General features: G+C 40.0%; 1 protein-coding gene and 2 long non-coding RNA genes across 11 annotated transcripts in view; 1 reads left to right on the top strand and 2 right to left on the bottom strand.

Moving 5' to 3' along the window:
• Positions 1–20,242, bottom strand: part of kcnab1a (potassium voltage-gated channel subfamily A regulatory beta subunit 1a) — a 295,057-nt gene that overhangs the window by 76,336 nt on the left and 198,479 nt on the right. The window contains exon 1 of one of the 7 annotated variants that reach the window (XM_087291984.1): positions 1,950–2,035. The gene's annotated coding sequence lies outside the window, so the exon portion shown is untranslated. 7 annotated transcript variants of the gene reach the window in all.
• The window catches only part of LOC147832892 (uncharacterized), a 599,182-nt gene that overhangs the window by 463,556 nt on the left and 115,384 nt on the right, over positions 1–20,242 (top strand). The window lies entirely within an intron of this gene.
• LOC141378746 (uncharacterized) lies at positions 1,950–9,167 on the bottom strand. Of its 3 annotated transcripts, none has more exons than XR_015515175.1 (5): positions 9,082–9,167; positions 8,602–8,984; positions 8,198–8,297; positions 6,286–6,452; positions 1,950–6,187 (listed from the first exon to the last, which is right to left on the bottom strand). It is a non-coding gene; the product is annotated as an uncharacterized LOC141378746 (long non-coding RNA). The 3 variants fall into 3 exon arrangements; XR_015515176.1 differs by having other exon boundaries at positions 8,198–8,270; XR_015515177.1 differs by having other exon boundaries at positions 8,198–8,270; positions 8,602–8,826.

Here is a 20,242-nt window from a genome sequence, read left to right as displayed (position 1 = left end):
GCATGTTTATTATGGCGTCAGTTTATTTTAAAGTTCTATTTAATGTGTACATTCTATAATTAGCACTAAGCATATAGACATAAAATAAACTGGGCAATAACTAGGCACTACGCATACACCTTTACCTGAATCTAACCTTCATACAATAGTTATCAGTAATGTATTGTGCAATTACACACATTCTATAAAACGTCTAAAATAAAATCAAAACTAGCATTTTATTAACACAGAAAATATGTTTTGATTATGCATTCATTTTTAAATGAATATGCATTAATCAATTTAAATCAGCAGCCTCTCAGTAATCAAAACCAGGTCACACACTGTGCTGACTTTGCTCAAAATCAAATCAAAATCACTCAGAAAAAGAACAATCTTGCAAGAATCACCGATTATATGCTGATTCTCACTAATAACATTTCACGTTGGAGCTGTTAAAAGTGTGTCAAATCAGGAAAGAGCACATGCCTTAGGGGTACATCAAATCATGTGTACATCCCTTAGTAACTGGCAAATGGATCTAACACTTCCTTCTCTAAATGTAAAAAAATCCACTTCATGTCTGTCAGTGTAACCTCGGCCTGAGGGACCTGATTACAAGCACAGCAGAATGACAAAACTTTTAAAGTGATGAAATGTTGAGGTGTTTACAGAAATAAAAGCCTCTGAAACTTGTTCATGAGTGACGTTTTGAGGTGAGCAGGCTTTGTCCTCGGGGCGTGGGAAACGATCCAAAGACAGAAAAGAATCAAACATTTCTTTTTCGCACACAAAGGCACACACACATACACATATTAACCCATAAGAGACCGACCTTGATTTACTTTACGAACCCTTTTACAGCTAAATCCAACTGGCAGAATCTTTCTGATTTAATCAATGTGCAGCTGCCAATAGGGAGCAAAAAAAGTAAAGAGGAAAAGAGAAGGGCTGACTGAAAAATGAAGAATTCAATAACTTCTTTGTTCTCGTTTCTACCCATCTAATTATCCTTAATCGCTAGGCATTAAGGAATCTTCATGTCTCTTTTGTGCAAAGAAATCCTACTTCTACATCTCTTGTTATGAAACACAATCAATAAGTGGAGACCTAGGGTGCCTTTTCATATAGTTATGAAACTTGTAGTTTAATCATTGTCATAGGAACTGACAATTAAACTGTAGTAAAGTGGTTGCACATTCATTGTTTTTAGCCAATATATATATATATATATATATATATATATATATATATATATATATATATATATATATATATATATATATATATATATATATTTATATATATACTATGACTGTTATTGATGATGCTGTGAGCATGTGATGAAGTAATTAACTGCTAATCAATCACAATTTCTGATTTTTCTTTTTCAAACAACAGAAATCTAACGTTTTAGTAGAAAAATAGATACAATGCTATTAGTGAGGAAGTCATTTTGAATGTTTTTAAGTTTTGTAATTTAATAACTTTGTTCAAATAAACCCATATACGGTATATTACCTTGACTTTTTTCTAAATGTGAGTATATTCATGTTTAGATTATTTTTAAATTAAAATTACAAAATACAAAAGAGTTTTGAATGTTTTAAAAAAGTATTGAAAGTCTTAAATGTCCATAACAGTCAAACTAACCACATACATTTCAGCTACTTTTTTCCGTGACTTTAAATATGCACACTGTAGCAGCCCTTCAGCTTTCAAAGAATAGGCAGAGAGTTTTTGACGGGTGCATTTAAAAAGTTTTACTTGGATGCAATAAAGTTCATCACATAAATCATCGTCTCAGTTCTTTGTTGTATACACAGAAGCATCAAAAGACCAAAAGCACCAAAAGCACCAAAGCACCGTAAAACTAGAGAAAACAAACAAACAACATAGAAAAATAAACAACAAACATTTACAAAACATCTAACATTTTCCAAATAAATCAAACAATAAACAAAACATACCTCGCTCTGCTTGCCGAAGGGACACTAAAAGCTCAAGGCATTCTTCCGAGCTGTACCTGTTAGCTCGTGAACAAACGTGAATTGCTCTTACTCTGCTTTGTCTCACTTAAATCCTATTAGTCTAGAGCGCCCTCCTGTGGTGACTCCAATTAGGGCAAGCAAAGCGAGTACATTAAATCATGGGCAGTTACACTCCCACCAAATCATGGTATGAATCAAAACAAACAAAACAAATATCATACATGATTTTAACTTCAAATTTAACTCACAAAATAAATCCACATACAAAATTAACATTATTTGTCTGATGCAAGAAAGTTGCAACTAATCAATCACTCTCAACTATAACAACCAATTTTTGGATTGGTCGCTCAATAACTGAATGTGAAGAATGGTGCCCCAACCCCGTTTTCTGTTTTTGTTCTCCTGTTTGAACTTTAACGCGTCTAACAAGGCCATCGTTACCTGGAAAAACCTCAACAACCCTACCTAACTGCCATTTGTTTCTAGGAAGCATGTCATCTTTAATGATTACAATGTCATTTACTTTAAGATTACGTCGAGGTACGTGCCACTTCTGTCTTGTGGATATATTCAGGAGATATTCCCTTTTCCAACGACTCCAAAACTGTTCAATCAAGTACTGAACCCTGCGCCACCTTTTTGTAGCATACACGTCTTCCTTTAGAAACTTCCCTGGGGGAGGAAGAGCAGTCTCGGATTTCATTAAAACAAGATGATTAGGAGTTAAAGGTTCTAGTGATTTTGGGTCATTTATTCCATCCACAGTTAATGGTCGACTATTAACAATAGCCATCGCTTCATAAAACAATGTTCTTAGAGAAGAGTCATCCAGTCTACCAGGGCACAAAGAAAGAGTAGAATTCAGCACATTACGCACAGTCCTAATTTGGCGTTCCCAGACACCTCCTGAGTGACTAGCTGAGGCAGCATTAAAGATAAACTCACACTGATTTTCCGCAAGATATCTCTCCAGTGTTTTGACATCCCATTCCTTAAGAGCCTGTTTGAATTCATTTCTAGCTCCTACAAAGTTTGTACCACAGTCGCAATAAAGTTGACGAACAGCTCCTCGCAGACTTATGAAACATCTCAAAGCATTAATGAACATGTCTGTTGATAGGTCTTCAAGCATTTCAATGTGGACTGCTCGTGATGAAAGGCAAGTGAAAAGAAGGCCGTACCTTTTGTACTCCTTTCGTCCCTTTTTTATAATAAATGGACCAAAACAATCCATACCCGTGTAGCAGAATGGGGAAGAGGCTTCAGTACGTTCTTTTGGAAGTTCTGCCATTTGTTGTTCCTCCACTGGTCGCCTGAGTTTCCGACATTGAACGCAATTGTAGATTAACTTAGCAACCGACTTACTGCCACCAATAATCCAAAATCCATGTGTCCTGAGTTCCATAAGCGTTTGGGACCTTCCTTGATGGCAAATTTTGCTGTGATAGTGTTTTAGAATAAGGTTGGTAATGTGGCTCTCTTTGGGCAAAATTAATGGATGTTTAACCTCTTCGCTAAGAGATGATCCTTTCAACCTTCCTCCAACACGAAGACCATTTTTCAAGATGGGATCCAGGTGGAAAAGTGAACTGGACTTCTGAAGAGCCTTACCTCCTTGGATTGTTTGGATTTCTTGGGAGAAGGCTCGTTCTTGAATAAGCTTAATCACAGCCTGTAATGCACACTTGCGTTCTTCAACGGTGACAATATCCTTAAGACATTTCTTCCTTAATGCTAGCCTTTTTATTCGAGCAACAACATTGATTAGAGTTCTCAGGGAAGAGAAGTGGCCAAATCGATCAAGGAAGTTAGCAGTATCACTACTTTTAGTCAGCCGTACCTGTACAAGTTTGACTTCAGGATCTCCTACTAGTAATTTAGTTGAAGTGTTTGGAGCTGGACACACTTCTTGGTCCCATAAAAATGTAGGTCCAGTCATCCAGTTAGTAGATCTCAACTCTGAAATGAGTAAACCTCTAGAGGCATGGTCAGCAGGATTTTGAGATGTGTTGACATGATACCACTGGCTTGTATTTGTAATTTCCTTGATCAATTGAACACGATTAGCGACAAACACGTGAAACCTTCTTGCTTCATTGTTGAGATATGCAAGAACAACTTGTGAATCAGACCAAAAGAACTCTTGATCGATCATCATTTGCAGTTCAGCTTTTAGCAAAACACTCAGTCTAGCAGAAACCACCGCAGCAGCCAATTCCAGTCTTGGAATACTCTTGATTTTTATAGGTGCCACTCGAGCCTTGGCCATTACTAGGCAACAATGCACTTCATTTTTGTCACTCTTGACTCTTAAGTAGGAACATGCACCATAACCAAGGTTGCTTGCATCTGAGAAATGATGCAACTCTGTCAACACAATCTTACTAAAGGACGAAGGATAGTAACATCTTGGAACAGTAAAATCTTTCAAGTCCTGGAGACTATTTTTCCACTCCTCCCACCGTGGAATTAAGTCATCAGGGAGAGAATCGTCCCATTCCATATTTCTCTGACAGAGCTCCTGCAAAATGCACTTTCCCTTCAAAAGGAAGGGAGCAACAAATCCAATGGGATCGTATAAGGAAGATACAATTGACAAGATACCTCGACGTGTTGCAGGCTGATCTTTAAGTTGAGTGTTGAAACTGAATGTGTCATCCTTTGTAGACCACTGTATGCCAAGAACATGCCCAGATGATTCAGAAGTCAAATTTAGTGGCTTAGAAGAAACCGCCCACTCTGACGAATCCACACAGCGCAAGACATCTTTCTCATTTGAGTTAAACTTATGGAGACGTAACCCTCCAAGCTTGCACAGGGTTTTAGCTTCTGCAATCAAATCTTTAGCTTCCTGTATAGATGGAACTGAAATTAAGCCATCATCCCCATAAAAGTTATTATTCACAAATGAAGAGGCTTCAGAATACTCAGATTTGTACTTCTCTGCGAGATACTTCAGGCCAAAGTTCGCACACCCAGGAGATGAAGCTGCACCAAAAAGATGCACAGTCATTCTATATTCAATGGGCTCTTCTTTCAAATCCCCATTCTTCCACCATAGGAATCTTAAATAATCTCTCTCTTCAGGGGGGACATGAAATTGATGAAACATCTTTTCGATGTCACATGTCACAGCAACGGCTTCCTTCCTGAATCTACAAAGTACTCCCACCAGAGAATTAATCAAATCTGGACCAGTAAGAAGAGTATCGTTAAGAGATATGCCACAGAATTTTGATGAGCAATCAAATACTACTCTTAACTTGTCTGGCTTGTGAGGGTGGTAAACTCCATGATGGGGTATATACCAAGCTGTTTCTTTATCAGGTATTACTGGAGCAATCTCTGCATCTCCCTTGTTGAGCATTTCTTCCATAAAAATCTTGTAATTCTCATGGTACTGTTGATTTGACCTTAACTTCCTACCTAAATGCTGCAGACGTAATAAAGCCAGCCTCTTGTTGTTAGGGAGTGAAGGTGGATTACTGCTCTTGAAAGGAAGAGGTAACTGAAAATGTCCATCTTCTTTATGCTTGATGTTATCACTGAGATAACGAATAAAGCGGACATCTTCCTGTGACACATATTTGTCTTCATAACTTTTCTCATTAAAGTCACACTCCAAAACTTTCAATACATCATTAGCTGTTGGAACTCTCATTTCTTTCACAGACACTCGATGAACAAAACTTTGACTTCCTTGTCTGTCTAAGTGGGGATTACAAAGACCGATAATGCTCCAGCCCAGCGCGGTTTTCTGTGCAAAAGGCTCATTTTCCTTACCGATTATGACCTCTAGGGGAGCCAACGCTGAAGGGCAGTCATATCCAATCAATAGTCCTATATCACAACTCTGAAGTGGTGGCATTTCATTGGCTATGTGCTTAAGATGAGACCAGCATAATGCAGTTTTCTTCGTTGGAATGTGAGCTTTATCCACAGGAATGAAATCACACGTATACACTTGAGGTATTTGGATACATTTCCCACCTTGAAGTCCTCGGATTCGCAGACCACTAACCTTGTTACTTGAAGTAATCGTGTCTGTAGTTGTCATAGTACTGAGTTTCAGCTTCACCGCTTGACTGCTCACTTGCAGCTCATCAATAAAATCCTTCAAAATAAAGCTTGTGTCACTTTGTGTATCGAGTAAGGCATAGGTAAGGATCTCATTTTGTGGCTCTTCTACTGTGGAGATAAACACTGGAACAATACTAGAAGTAGCAGAGACATGTTGTGTTACTGCATAAGACATTGCCCTTTGGCCCTCTTGACTTGTATATGCTTCTGATGTAATATCTGCTTGGGATACCTCTGAATGTTTGCGTTTATCTTCGTGCAGACAAGTTGGATGACGCAGTCCACATGTTCCACAAATATGCCGTCTCCTACAGTCCCTAAAAATATGCCCTCTTCTCAAGCATCCAAAACACATGTGATTTTCACGAATGAAAGATCTTTTATCATCCATGGGCTTCTCTGCAAAGATAGGACATTTGACGATACTATGCATTTCACTCTTACACACAGAACATGGTAATGTTACCTTGAATTCTGGTCTTGAATCTTTTACTTGAGCCTTAATATTGAAAGCTTTTGCTCTTTTCAGATACTTTTCATCTGGAACCTTTGAACTGGCTAGCAGTGGAGAAGTGAAAGGGTTGCAAGCTATCTTTGATTCCTTCTTCAAGAATTCAGCAAATTGCTTAAAACTTGGATAGTCTCCTGTCATATCCAACTCTTCAACAACAATTCTGTTCCATTTACGGACAATCCATTCTGGCAACTTCTTAAGCAACTTGTAATTTTCCTCACAATCATTCAAGATGGACAAACCTTTGACTTGTGGAATAGCTTCAACACAACCTTGCAAGAAATCACTGAACTCTCTCAAGGAAAATGGATCGTTTACTCCCACCTTGGGCCATTTCATGAGTCTCTCTCGAAAAGCACGCTGAATAATGAATGGGTTTCCATACCTCTCCTCCAAGACTCTCCAAGCACCCTGATATGTATCATCTGAGTTCTTATAAAAGAACCCTTCTACGGCCTTACGAGCTTCTCCTGCAAGATAGGTTTTTAAATAGAACATTTTCTCACTTGCTGGGATGGATTTACAATCAATGAGTGCTGTGAAGGACATTTTCCATTCAATAAACTTCAGAGGATCGCCATTAAAAGTGGTTGGTTCTGGAACAGGTAAACGACTTATACTTAAGGAGTTCACTAATGCTTGAGCTAAATTCTCAGTCTCTTTAGTTTTCCTTTCTTCTTGAAATGTTTGTGAAGGTAATGGATTTATCACAGGATTACGTTGAGGTTTGTTAGAAGCTTTTCTTTGTTCAGGATAAATGACATTTCCGGTCTCGTCGTCTTCCAAACTGCTCTCTTCAAGACAACTTTCTGCATTGTTATAAGCTTTCACTCGAGCTGCAGCTACGTTGACATCTTTTTCCGCTTGTAACAATTGCAATTTTGCTTTTTCTTCTTCTAACTTGGAGCGAATTTCAATTTCTTTCTGTTTAATATCCGCTAACATTCTTGCTTCTTCCAGCTTCCAGTCATTCTCCAGTTTAACTAGTCGAGCTTGCTGATTGGAAATTTCTTGAATGACCCTTTTCTGCTCTACTTTAGCCGCAAGTTCTGCCTCTGCATCAGCTCGTTTACTTGAAGCTTCAGAGGAAGTTTCTGAGACAGCTGACAAACCTTCTACAGTCTGTGACGATACTGAGATAATGGTCTCTGTATTGGTACAACCAAATATAGACTCATACTCCTCTTTGTTCAATATCTGCCTAACTCTCTCTTTAACTACTTCCCTTTTTTGAATGACATCAACAGTTTCTATTCGTTTGCTCACCAAATCACAAATTTCTGTACTCAATATGGAACAAACATCTACTCTTCTTACAATCTCTGGAGTAGCAGTTTGATTACGCAGTAATGGGGCATAATGTTGAGTGACAACATCCTGACTAGTTTGAATGTCTTTCAAAATTTGCTCAAGCTCTTCACATGTGCATAAGGCTTTTAATTTACATCTAATTTCTTTAGCTGTCTGCTTCCAGGAAGTATAAGCTTTATTAAAGGCTTTCTCGTGCTTTTTTGTCTCTTGTTTTTGCATTTCTAAACCCTTTTCTGTGGGATTTCTTTTTCGAGAGCTTGATCTTGATCTAACCTGTTGCATTTCTGTTGTACTATTCAGATCTTTATCAAGAACTGACCTTTGACTTGCTTGTGCCGCCATTTGCTCCGCTGTGTCGTCCATTTTGTCTGTCTACAACTTAAATCAGCAACCTGCTTACATCAGACAAATTTAAACACCTAAAATATTATAGCAAAGGTAATAAGTCAAAAATCACATGTGCAACAACAGTATAAACTCTTAAACTTTAAGCACTTTAAAATTGCAAACATTTGTCTAATACATGCATCATGAATATAAGCCCAACATTACACAAACACCTTGAAGCATGAGCACTTAAATCATTAGTCACTCCTCATTCTCAAACTTCAATTACTGCATACAAATTCAACAAAGCATACAAATATAAATCCTTTTTTTTCTTTAAAAATTGCAATTATCCCAAAAGTAATAAATAGATAAATATTTTTCCTTTTCTTGTACCTCTGAGTCCACAACGTTTGTTTGCAGTCACCTTTCAGTCTTTCATGAAGAGTTTTCCCAGTTAACCGTGTAAAGTCGCCGTCCTAGTGTAGATTCAGTCTGTTGTAGATACCATGCAGTGCCACAGACGAGATGAAGGCTTGTAACATGACACTCATGTGATGAATCACCAACGTGATGCAAACGCCATGTGTAGCAGCGAGTTTTACTGTAGCAGCCCTTCAGCTTTCAAAGAATAGGCAGAGAGTTTTTGACGGGTGCATTTAAAAAGTTTTACTTGGATGCAATAAAGTTCATCACATAAATCATCGTCTCAGTTCTTTGTTGTATACACAGAAGCATCAAAAGACCAAAAGCACCAAAAGCACCAAAGCACCGTAAAACTAGAGAAAACAAACAAACAACATAGAAAAATAAACAACAAACATTTACAAAACATCTAACATTTTCCAAATAAATCAAACAATAAACAAAACATACCTCGCTCTGCTTGCCGAAGGGACACTAAAAGCTCAAGGCATTCTTCCGAGCTGTACCTGTTAGCTCGTGAACAAACGTGAATTGCTCTTACTCTGCTTTGTCTCACTTAAATCCTATTAGTCTAGAGCGCCCTCCTGTGGTGACTCCAATTAGGGCAAGCAAAGCGAGTACATTAAATCATGGGCAGTTACACACACTGTCTAGCAACTTTCTGCTAGCAAAAACATAAATTTACTAGGCATTTTCTGTCATGGCCTTGTAACTTGTACACAAGTGTAGGTTATATCACAAAATATCTAATATTTTAAGAACAATGAAATGACAACTGATATTCTAAACTTCTAAAATCTTATCAGAAGCTTTTAATTGGACGATCAGAACAGTATGGAAAACCTAAGGCCCCATTTACACTAGTGCATTTTAGTTTTAAAACGTCGTTTTAGAATAAAACCGATCCGTGTCCACACTAGCGTTTTATCCAGCGTTTCTGAACAGCTCTCCGTCCACACCAAAACGCTGAAAACGCACATCACGTGACCACACACATTCTCAGGCAAGCGCTGCAGCCTATCTACCCAGATGAGAGCTCTGCTCCTCAGACTGCAAATCAAGCATCTCCTGCTGGATCTAATCTCACTATATTTAATAAACGTGATATTTCATTTATCTTGTTGTCTATATCTCACAACATATTTCCCGACATTGGTCATTGGAATCTATTACTTGTTCTCAGGTAGCGTGTTTTGGCTAGGCGCAAAGATAGATTAATAATTAATGTAACCACGTAGCCTACATTCTGTATATTGACTTATTGCTTGCCTTTATTTCCTATAATGTATAAACTCATTGTATGTTATACTTTTATAATGGCCATTATTGATTATTAAAACTGATATTCAGCAAAGAGGGTATGTTTCATATTTTCACAGGAATTGAAAGGAGGCAATTAGGCTCCGTTTTGTTGTAAATGTCCACACAGTGAAGATGACGCTCATATATGCAGCACAACGCCTCAACATTTTTGCTGTCTGTTAAGTTTCTAATATCAAAATGAAAATAGGCAGTTCCTAAAATCATGTTTTCATTTTATTGTTGAGAAAGTGAAAAAACGTAGCCAGGGTGATGTGAATGAAGTTATAAAGTACACTGTTACCTTTTGAAGATTTACCCATGTCCTCGGTAGTCTGTTTTCCTTATTAAACTAAGGAGGGGGAGACTGCAGCCTTGATCAAACTTGCGAAGTCTCAACTTACTAGAAGAGGATGCAGGACTGAACTGTCTGTAACGTTAGGCTACTTAATATTGAGGAAAAGCCCCAATCAGATAGGCGAATGTCGGCAGCTCCGCCTCCGTTTTCAGATGTCTCTGTTTTCCCCCTTCCACACTGAGACGGAGCAGAAGCGTTTTAGAATGAAAAAGGCCTCTTTAGTGTTTATAAAACGCTCCGTTTTTGGCACTCAAAAACTCTGGTGTAGTGTGAACGGATGGCGTAACCGTAGCAAAACTTATACATTTTCAAACTAAAACACATTAGTGTAAACGCGGCCTAAGTAAACTCTAAATTTACTTTGACTTGTATTTCATTTCAGACTATACAGCAGCACGTTATTTATTGTGTTCCTTAATTTTTTTGTTTTGTTTTAATTTTGGTTCTCGTAACACACAAAAAAAAATGGATCAGTAAAGTAGGGATGGCTGACGTGAAACTGACGTTTCGACACTGTGTCGAGATCCCGAAGCATGATCCGAAACACCCAGGTCACGTGACAAAAGCGATTCAAAGCATCGATCATTTCAGAGGCGTTTCAAGACCCGGAGAATCTGCATTTGACAGGCATGATCTTTATTATGACTCTGTCTAGTATGGCCTAGATGGACCGTGCGTGTGCACTATGGTACTGTATTTCAAATTTTTTTTGGGTTCGAATCTCGACTAGTACAAATACTCCAAAATCATGATTTTATGTATTTTAATCATGTTACTGTTTCATGGTGTAGCCTAGATAGGATACAGCTGCGGATATGCCATCAATTTAGCATAATTTTTGTAACACTGTAAAACAATAATTCATATTTTTACAGTACTGTGATGGGTTTAGGTTTTGGATAGACGTTAATAAAATACAATGGGAAATTTAATTAATAATATAAATAATTATTGTTAACTTCTGGCCACAACTGTATCTGATCTAGTAACAACCCTGTTTTATGAACAAAACAATACAAATTTATTTACAAGGTGTTTATTCAGATGTCAGAGCAATGTTGAAACAAAACGATACAATAACAAAGCATTACCAACTGGTATTAAAGCATTTCAAAACAATTGTGTCAGTCTGGATTCGAACCCATTATTCCCTCATGGTAGTCACAAACTCTAACCGCTCGACTAAACCATTTGACAATTCAAGGCTACAAAGTGGGGTTTGATACCTCAATTTGCTCAACTGTTCTTTGCTGAAGCTGTTTCAGTGAAATACAAATAAAATGACCACTAGGTGTCACCGTAGAGTGGTGTTTCAAAACGTTTCGAAGCTTCGACACATTTGCTTCGATAGTTTCAGTGTTTCACGTAGCCTCGCTCTGCCCACCACTATAGTAAAGCATTTACCACTTTGTAATGTTGTCATTCCTTTTCACAACACTTAAGTGAAGTTTATTCATAAACTAATTTCGAGAGAATCACGTGCTTATGATTTATCACGGCCGGTCTCGCATTTGCTAATCACTATCTTCCAATCATATGAGCCCTAAGCTACTATAAATAGCCACAGTTTTTCAGTTCACTTGATTTTCGTTTGGAAGAAGCAGCTTCACCGTAGCTAGCTCCGTTGAAGAACCAACTCTAAACCAGCATGGACAACCAAAGCAGCAACAAGCTACAATCTTCAGGATCTTCGTTTGGAAGAACGCTCTGCTCCGCTCATCAACTACAAAGCTACAAAAGCTTCAATCTACAATATACAATCTAAAAGCTTCAATCTACAAGCTACAATATACAAGCTACAGCAGCAACAACAACAACAACTACTATTATTACCATTTCAAACAACTCCAACAATTTCATCAACAGCTTAAACAACAACACCAAAACCTTCCACTTCAAAGAGCCTCCACAACATATCTGCTGTGTCTTCAAACTTATTTCCCAGCAAGATATCAGCCAAAACTCCAAAGCTATTGCAATAAAACTGAACCCTTACCTTCTCCTAGCAGTACACAAGCGATCCATCGTTTAACAGATTGTTTGCTGGAATGTGTTCAGCAGAACAGCAGCTCCAGCCATAAACAATGTTGAATTTGATCAACAAAATGGCCGCCAGGCTTTTTGCACCTTTTGCATGGCCTGACTGAAACTCCTTAAGCCAATAGCTGTAAAGAGAAGCGTCACCATCCAATGAGCTAAAAGACTGGAGATGGTCCCGCCCTCTCTCTTGACTCTGTTGCAAAAACCTTATGAATGAATAGGCCAGACACGCTTGTAAATTTAGTTAAGATTAAAAAATAAATAAAAAATAAAATAATAATAATAACAATAATAATAAAAAATAAATAAAAATAAAATAAAATAAAAATTCCAATAGACATTTAACTTCTGAAAAGATTATTACCCAACCAGTAAATATTAGCAAGCTATTGAAAAACATTATGCCATCAAGCACAGAAGTCCAATTGTAATATGCCAGTGACTCATGTGTTGATATACAATGCGTCATATAAGATTATATAGCAAGTTAGTCGGATGTAAAAAACGGCAAAGAAACAAACTTCCCACTTGAGTGTTTTAAATAGAATTTTAAACTTCACTATCACTTCACATGCTCAGTCTTCAAGAGGTACCCATTTTCCAGGACCACCAGACAAGCCACATCCCATATCCTCAGCTCTCCATCCATCTGTCATCCCGTGGGGAGACGAACACCCACCCCTACCATCCTTGCACATTGTATCAATGAAGCTATCAGACCATGCATTAACAAAAGCGCTTCCAATTCCAGCTGCCCATGCCCTTATTAAGATGCCTCGCATGGATATCAACTAAAACAATTTTCATGTCTGCCATACTTGTATTATTTTGCAAAGATTTAATTTCTGATTCTCTTTGTTTTTTCTATTTTAGAGATCATGACTGCTGGCTCCAGAAGCTGACCCTCATCCAACCTATTACACTCCACATCCTCTTCACAAAGGATACATTCCATTTTTCACTTTATCTAATCTGTCCTAACCTGCAGTCTGCAACCTCCGAACTTGAAACCCTCGATTATCTTATTAAAAAGAAATCGACAACAACTTCATGAATGGACCATTCAAGGCTCCTCCATTTAATTTCTCGCGCATTAGCCCCATTGGTGTCGCTACTCAAAAACTTTCTGGCAAAAAACACCTTATAGTCGACCTTTCGTCCCAACACAATTGCTCCTTTCCTAGCATTAACAGCACTATCCCATTGGACGAATATTCACTTAACTACCACGACATTGATCAAGCGATCTCTCTCATAAAGATAGCCAGTCGTAACACCTGGCTAGCCAAAGTAGACATTTCCTCTACCTTTAAAATCATGCCAATCCACCCAGACTTCTGGCCCCTTTATGGCATTTATTGGCGCAATCAATTCTATTTTTCGGATGCAAAAGCAGCCCAAAAATATTTGACATGATGTCAAAAGCTTTATGCTGGATTTTGTCAAATATTTACGGAATCCCATACCTCATTCACCTTCTAGACGATTTTTTTATTTCCCCCCGTCATCTCCTCCAGACAAACACCTAACGATCACCCAGCAGGTTTTCGCTGATCTCGGAAGGACTCAGTACTTCAATCGAATTTCTGGGCATTAATCTAGACTCGCATAAATTCCAAGCATCCCTTCCTAAAGAGAAAATCAATCGAATAATTTCTCTATCCCAAATTTTCCTTGAAAAACAGATGTGCACACAACGAGAACTCCTACCAATTCTCGGCCATCTAAATTTCGCTATGCGCATCATTCCTTTCATTTCCCACCTCCTTCAATTATCCACCACAATTCATGGTTTAGAAGAAACAATTTTTCTCTCTAAACCCAGTCGCGATGAACTCTGCTTATGGATCTCTTTCCTTAAACAATGGAACGGCTGTTCCTTTTTCTACAGCGAGTTGATAGCATCCCCTATTGACATTAACTTATACATAGACGCTGCCCCTCCAATAGGTTACAGTGGCTACTATAAAGGACACTGGTTTGCCTCAACATGGCCACCCCAATTGTAATTCCATTCCAAAAGACCAATGTTCTTCAGCCCTCTTCGAACTCTACCACTTTCATCGCAGCAGCCATCCTGTGGGGGGACGAATGGTGTACATCTAGCATTCTCTTTCACTGCGATAAGGAAGCTACAGTGCATTGCATTAACAAAGGGCGCTCCCACTCCCAATCGCTTATGCCATTTTTAAGACATCTTATCTGGATATCTGCTAAAAAAAAAAAAAAAACAATTTATCATGATTGCTGAACATGTACCTGGTTGCAAAAACTAAATCGCTGACTCTCTCTCTCGTTTCTCTTTGCAGATATTCTGGCAACTGGCCCCGGAAGCAGACCCTCGCCCAACGCCTGTCCCTCCTTATTCAGAAACGATATTGCCATAAACCACCCACTTCATAATCTTCATCAAACTTCTCTATTCTTATCCTACAAGCAATAGCTCTCAGAACCCTCAATGCATACCTCACAGCATGGAATTCGTTCAAACAATTCTATACCATGCTAGACAACGCATTACACTCAAAATCCTTACCTCATGCATCTACACCCTCCGTAAAGGTTACATTTCCTCCCATACAGCCCGCACCGTAGATGCAATGTTTAATCTAGCATTTTTGGGTTCCTTAGATGTTCTGAATTAACAGTTACATCCAAATATAACCCTCTACTCCAGCCCACTATCTCAGATCTAGCTTTGCAAGATAAGGAAACCATCTCTTTCCTTATCAAACAATGCAAAACAGATCAATTCCAAAAAAAGACACTCTATCCTTATTTTCAATATGCCTTCACCTACCCGCCAGTTTCAAACCCTCCTAGCCTAACTTAACCAAGAAGATCTCAAGAGGCTAACCCTCTAGCCCTGCTTTTTACTGATGACGCTAACCGTCCAATATCTCGATTCTGGTTTCAAAAACGCCTTAAAGAAATCCTTCGCCTATCAGGCTTTCCCCCAGAGCCCCTTTTCCAGCCACCCATTTAGGATTGGCGCAGCCACTACAGCAGCCTCTAATGGGCTCTCCCACCATCAGATCCAGACCCTTGGTCGCTGGTCTTCTGAAGCTTTCAAATCTTACATTCGCCTCAGTAAATACCACCTCAAGAAAGCCCAACAGGCTTTAACCAACCCCCAAGCCCTTCCTCACATGACTCCGACCCCCAAAGGCGTCTAACAGAGCCTCGACTCTCGCAAGAGTCATCCAAATCAAAACCCTGTAGAAGCCCATTTGTCCCCCCTATGGCACCCTTACATGTTTGCCAACAGACTCCCACAAGGGCCGTTGCAGTTAGCATCTTCCGCAAGAGTTATTTACAGATGTTAGCGTTTGTATCCATATGTTCTCTGCGCATGTGCTGTGTTTGTACGTATGTATAATATTTGTGCTTGCTCCCTTCTTCTAACCTTTCCAAACTTTTTCCTTATAACCCTAGCTTTCAGCCTCTTGTTCATTTTCTTCTCTACACTCCACTCCCAACTAAACTCTTCTAAATCTACCTCAAACGATCCTTCTTCTCCTGTTTTGACCCCACCTCCAACCTCCGACACCCGCAGGAGCCCCCTCGAGCTCCAACTCTTGCAGGACTTGGCCAGAGTCCTTTCAACTTCATGCTGCTACCTATCTTCTCCTGCCTAGACTCTACCTCCAGGCTCTGACCCCCGCAGGGGTCCCCTCAAGCTCCAATTCCAGCAGGAATAATCCAGAATCTTAAACTTCTACACTCTACTTTCAACTACCTCTCTTCTCCTTTTTTGACATCACCCTCTAAGCTCTGACCCCCGCAGGGGTCGCTCCGAGCCCCAACTCTCGCTAGAGTTACCCAGAATCCTCTCTTCTACACACTGCTACCTATCTTCTCCCATCTACACTCTACCCCCAAGCTCTGACCCCCACAGGGGTCCCCTCGAGCTCCAATTCCAGCAGGAATTATCCAGAATCTTCACTTCTACACTCTACTTCAAACTACCTCTCTTCTCCTTTTTAGACACGACCCTCTAAGCTCTGACTCTCGCAGGGGTTGCTCTGAGCTCCAACTCCGGCAAGAGTTACCCAGAATCCTCTGTTCTACATTCTGCTATCTATCTTCTCCTGTTTAGACTCTACCCCACAGCTCTGACCCCTGCAGGGGCCCCTTTGAGCTCCAACTCCCGCAGGAGTTACCCAGAGTCCTCTCTTCTACACTCCACTTCAAACCACCTTTCTTCCCCTTTTTAGACAACTTTCAAAGCTCTGACCCCGCAGGGGTCCCTTTAAGCTCCAACTCCCGCAGGAGTTACCCAGAATCCTCTCCTCTACACTCTACTTCCAACTACCTCTCCTCTCCTGTTTAGACATCTCCCCCATGCTCAGACCCCCGCAGGGGTCCTTTCGAGCTCCAACTCCCGCAGGAGTAACCAGAATCCTCTCTTCTACACTCTACTTTATTTACCTCTCTTCTCCCCTTTAGAAGGGAGGCCCCCTTTTTTACCCATCTTACCACATAAAGTCCAGCCCCCTTACAGCTCCAGTCTCTTTACCCTTCGTAACCGGATATAGCTCTATTCTCCTACTTTTTGGGGGGTTTTTCCTTTAATACGCGGCTGCTGTCCCAAGCGATTAATTGCTGCATTTTGGGGAGTTCTGAGATCCACCGAGCTCAGGCTCCCCTCTTGCTCTGCCAACGGGAGGAAGCCCCGGGCTCAAGGAGCCCTTGAGCTCTGGGCTCTCTCCCGGGACAGCATGCCAAACAAGCTTTTATAAATCATCAGCTAAGTGTGAACTCTTGAAGTGAAGTTTATTCATAAACTAATTTCGAAAGGATCTCGAGCTTATGATTTATCACAGCCGGTCTCGCATTTGCTAATCACTATCTTCCAATCATATAAGCCCTAAGCTACTATAAATAGCCACAGTTTTTCAGTTCACTTTATCTTCGTTTGGAAGAACCCCCCCTCCTCCTCCCCTATTCTCCTCCTTTACCTCTGATTGGGCGGCACGGCGGCCCAGTGGTTAGCACTGTGAGCCCCACAGCAAGAACACTGCCAGCCCTGGTTCCACAGGACCGGTGGGTGTTTCTGTGAGGAGTTTGTATGTTCTCCCCGTGTCCGCGTGGGTTTTTCCCGGGTTCTCCGGTTTCCTCCTACCATCCAAAGACATTCAACATACATAACAATCAAGCTTTGTCTAATCCCTTGTTTTCCCTTAGCTACCGCAGCAGGGGAGTTCTGAGATCCACTGAGCTCAGGCTCCCCTCTTGCTCTGTCAACGGGAGGAAGCCCCGGGCTTGAGGAGCCCTTGAGCTCAGGGCTCTCTCCCGGGACAGCATGCCAAACAAGCTTTTATAAATCATCAGCTAAGTGTGAAAGTGTGAAAATATATTTAGGGATTGAAGACACCAAGTAATTAAGTTTTTCAGGAGTAATTTTGTCCCATTCTTTTTGTAAACAAGTCTTAAGGTGGACAACTGTGTGGGGTCTTTATTGTCACATTTTGCACTTCAAAATGCACCACAGATTCTCTGTTGGAGACAGGTTGGGACTGCAGACAGGCCAGTCAAGTACCTGCACCCTTATCCTCCACAGCCAAGACTTTGTAATGTGTGCATAATGTTGCATCCCTGGAAAAGAAGGCAGCATATTGTGCACCAAAGTCTTTATTTAGTTTTCAGCATTAATGATTCCATCACAGAGTTACTTTTGCCAAGAGCACTGACACAACCCCATCCCATGACAGACCTTGACATTTGTACTTATTGCTGGTAACAGTCTAGAATGTCCACAACATCCATTTCTCCCTACAAACTCCTAAAATACTTCAAAATATTCATCTGACCACAGTACACGTTTCCACTGTGTGATGGTCCATCTCAGATGCATCCAAGCCCAGAGAAGTTGACAGTGCTTCTGGACACTGTTAACATAGGGCTTCTTTTTAGCACAGTGCAGTTTTAACTGCTATTTGTGAATGCAACTATGAATTGTGGTACTTGACAAAGGTTTGCTAGAGTAGTCCTGAGTCCATGTGGTGATAACTCTTATAGATGAATTTGATGGACAATTTTTGATGCTGTGTCGCCTGAGAGATTGAAGATCACAGTTGTTCAGGTTAAGCTTGTTACATTGTCAATTCCACACTTAAATTCTTCCAGATTCCTTGAATCCTTTAATTATGTAATGCACTATTGTAAGTAAAATATCAAAAAGTCTTTCTATCTTCTTTAAGGAACAATGTTTATAAATATTTCAATAATTTTCTCAAGTGTTTATTTGCAAACTAGTGATCTTGAGGTCTGTAGCCGCAGGACCCGACCAGATTTCTTGCGATGCGGGAATACGTGTGTGTGTGTGTGTGTGTGTGTGTGAATGAGAGAGAGTGTGATGCTGTTGCTGTCTGTGTGTGTCACTTGCTTGGTGCTGTGTGTCTATGTGTGTGTGTGTTTATACAGACAGCTTGTTATAGGCTGTCTGGACTCTGTATAGCTGGGTGGTTTTGGTTTTGTTCTCCCCAGCCTGTTAGCGGGAACAGGTGTAGCGGGTAGAAAACAGGGCTAGTCGGGCAGCGGGACAACAAATGCTGAATATAAGCGGGAGCGGTCGGGTTCGGACTAAAACCTGGCGGGAGCGGGATTCAAAATTTTTCCGCTCAGATCTCTAATCCTCTGCCCATCTTTGCTCCTAAAGGACTAGACGTTTCATGTATGCTGCTTTTGTACAAAATCATAATTACAATCTCCTGTTGACATCACATTTTTCAAAGAACACCATTATTTAACCAATTGACCTGATTACTAGCCCTAAACTGCTCCTGCGCCAACTTTTTTTGGAACGTGTTGCAGGCCTGAATGATAGGGAAGGATTTTTACATACAATATTGCTATTCCATCTATAAAATATTTTACTCCACATGTAGGAACTTGTGAGCATAATTGACAAAAAAGATTTTAAGTAATGCACCCCGGTAACTGCATTGCTAATATTTTTAGCCCAGGGGCATCGCTTGACCTAATTTACTGGGGCACGTGCCCCGGTACAAACCGCCAGTGCCCCAGTAAATGCACTGAGATATGATTTACTTCATATGCAAGTGTATTTCTTAAGAGCGGTGATTCCGAAGAAGTTATTATCTATGTGCAACCAAACAATGCTGGTGAAAACAATGTAGTTTAATCAAAAAGCAAACTGACGTATCTCCGCATATGCGCAGGGATCCTGCTCGCCTCCTGCAGGCGCTGCTACTCTCCCAAGTACGAGTCCCAGTAGTTAACATACACGGCAATAGTCTGGATGATAAAAGACTAGACCTTTGCTAAACATTTCAGCTCAATGCAAATAAACAACACTTTTTCTTAAGTAAGATAAATTACCAGAAAGTTTATATTTTTAAATAAGAACACTTTAAAGAACATGCCCTGCTAACTCGTCTGGCCTCCACAGCAGTGTCACAGAACATTGTGAGAAGCTGTTGTTGAGTTGACTTGTTTTCATGCTTTATCTAATGCAGTTTGGCAGGATCCATGGAGGGCAGCCGTCTCTGATCATACTCCCTGCCTAAACATTGGTGTAGCACCACCAGTTTTGTGCACTTGTGGCATTATGGGAGATGGCCATTTGGCAGCACACTGACCTTTGCATGAGACAGCTTCCTGGGCAGCTGCTCTCAGTTTTGCTCATACAAAATTTTATTGGACAACTATCTCTGCCACCTCGAACATTCTGTTCAACTAAAAAAATGTTTTCCTGTAACATTGACTTGTTTGGGCTCATGAGAATTAATGTGTAGGTTTAAACACATGTGCTTAAAATCAAAAAGCAAAAAATGTGACAGAGAGCTAATGCAGTGATTTATAATTTTACAATTACCTCGAAATAAGCTGGATAATATATTTTAATATATAACAATTAAATAATTACATTTACCAATGGGACTTTAAATT

The sequence above is a fragment of the Danio rerio genome, chromosome 18 (assembly GCF_052040795.2).
Source record: "Danio rerio strain M-AB ecotype USA chromosome 18, GRCz13ab, whole genome shotgun sequence".
Taxonomy (NCBI): Eukaryota; Metazoa; Chordata; class Actinopteri; order Cypriniformes; family Danionidae; genus Danio; species Danio rerio.
The sequence above is the reverse complement of the archived record's forward strand: the minus strand, read 5'-3'. Positions and strand labels throughout refer to the sequence as shown.